Below are 2,500 nucleotides of genomic sequence, written 5' to 3' on the forward strand. Positions count from 1 at the left end.
AAAGATGTAAAAAATTCACATCTGGGAAGTAAAACCAGTGGTTGAGTAAAAGAAAATATTAAGTTTGAGTTGATATGCGACACAGGAAAGAGGACAATGTAGTGGTACAAAAGAAAATCCATAATGAGATCAGGAGAAAAGTGCAAAACAATATCATTTGAAATTACAAGAGAGCCTGAGATATAAGTAAGTGGAACTGAATCGTAAGAAATACATACGTAAGTATTCGTAAGGAGCTAGGTCTCAGAATACAAGATCTGAATCGAGAAATGTTGTCAGAAGTAATGCTCTCCTTAGTTTATGGCTTGTTATGAGCACGTGGTAACATCAAAGGCTAAAAAAGTAGAATCATTTGTATCTTGCAAGAGAGGGGCTTCCAGCACAATTCTTACGAGTGAAAGGTGTACAATTATAAGTTACTTGGAGTAGCGAGAACTTGTGTATAATCCGATGAACTCCATGTTAGAGTATGTACACGGAAGAGCGATTAGTTTAATATACAAATGGGATTTAATAAAATATGTGTCACTCCTACTGATTCTTTGAAAGTTCTAGCAGTTTGCTAAAAAGTAAAGAAACGGATATGACAGGAGTTGTCGACAGAATTGGAGTGGCCACTATTGACATATTTTAATGCCTTAACTGGGGATTGTTAAGAGCTGCTGAATTTGCTAATAGCTGGAAAGTAAAATGGAAGGATAAAATTGAAATTTAGCATCAATAAGACTGAGGGTGGGTGGATGCCATAATAATAGAGCTATGAGTCTTAATAGGGAGGTAAAAGAATTGAAGCGGTTGGTTCTCACAGAACAGCAGAGGTGAAACACTGAATTCTTCCAAGAAGAGAGGTTAGGAGGAGGTAAATATGACTACTGTTGGCAAAATATAAATCAGGTGTAAATCACTGAAGTTTATGTTAACTGATGTTCAAGTCATATCTAAAGTACATCAAATTATTACTTTCCAGGCAATAAGGAAATCAAGGTTAACGGAATTGCATTCATTAACTGTCAACAAGTATAAAATGCGCCAAAGTTTCTTCGGCGCAATCGAGTTTTCTGTACACCTTATAATACTGTATGAAACTCTCGATGTGCTGCTGTATGAAACTCTCAGCTACGACCAGGGAGCGCTCAGTTGCTCCCCAGATGTGTTCAAGGAAAGTTGCGTTGGCGACGCCTCCGGAATTGGACTCGGCGGTGCCAGACGCAGATCATGGCTAAATTTAACCTTAAATAAAATAGAAACTTATGAGGCTAGAGGGCTGCAATTTGGTACGTTTGACGATTGGAGGATGGATGATCAACATACCAATTTGCAGCCCTCTAGCCTCACTATTTTTTAGGGTCTGAGGGTGGACAGAAAAAGTGCGGACGGTCAGACAAAGCCATCTCAAAAGTTTTCTCTTACAGGAAGCAAAAAAGCAACACAACACGTATAAATGAGGAAATTAATGTATCGATAATTAAGGTTCTCTGAAACACCTGGTTGGAGTTATCATCCTACGAATACAGTTATCAGGGTCTTGATCAAAATAACAATTAAGTTAAAAGATGATTACCAATATCATCGATAATGCAGCTGGTTCTGAGTCCAAATGAACAAAAGAAATTGAACAGTGTGTCTACAGTACACCTCCCCTGTGTTTTTCTTGATGGTCCAACCAAAGAGTCTAATTGTGATAAAGGTTTGTCTGTGTGGAATGCAAAAAGGTGTCTCTGGTAACAAAAGTTATCTTGCCACCAATAAAGACAAAATGATGTTAGTGCTGTCATCTTGAATGTTTAGTTGATGTCTTAAACATCTGTCAAGAGATATCGAAGGTGATAATATGTCATTTGATGGAGGTAATGGCACTGTTGGTCTGCTACATTTTCAGTTCACTTTTTTGAAAAGGTTGAGCCTTGCCTGTAATTATTGCATGATAGCAAACTCTACAAACCTCCCAAACTCTGAAATTCAATTGGCATATCACGGTTCCCTGGATCCTTGTAAATCTCTGCAGAAGGCCGAGTCTGTACTTACTGTAACATCAATGCAACTATATGTGATTTTCTGAATCTTGAATATCCACTCAGTGATGTCAATACATACTTGTATGCATTAATGCAAGTATGTCAATGCGCGTGTGTCTCTCTGCGTGTCAAGCTGTTTATCTCTCTGGTTGCCTTTGACGTTTTTACACGAGTGAATGTCTTTTACTTTCCAACTGCATAACATGGCAAAACATTAAAGAACTAGTTCAACTCTTACTGCTCCAATAAGCTTTCGCGAGGCCTTTGGAATACTATAAGTGTCTCAAGTCAATCAACAGTTCTCAGAATAGCTCTATGTTGTGTTCTATGTTATCATTACAGTAGCACTTCACTGATCAATGATATCGCACACCACACACACGCACACACGCACACACACACAGACAAAAGCGCACACTTACGCGCAATAGTACTATTTCACAGAAAAGTTTCGAAATGCTTCTTAAACAAATGTTTAATCAGAA

This window comes from Macrobrachium rosenbergii, chromosome 58 (assembly GCF_040412425.1).
Source record: "Macrobrachium rosenbergii isolate ZJJX-2024 chromosome 58, ASM4041242v1, whole genome shotgun sequence".
Classification (NCBI taxonomy): domain Eukaryota; kingdom Metazoa; phylum Arthropoda; class Malacostraca; order Decapoda; family Palaemonidae; genus Macrobrachium; species Macrobrachium rosenbergii.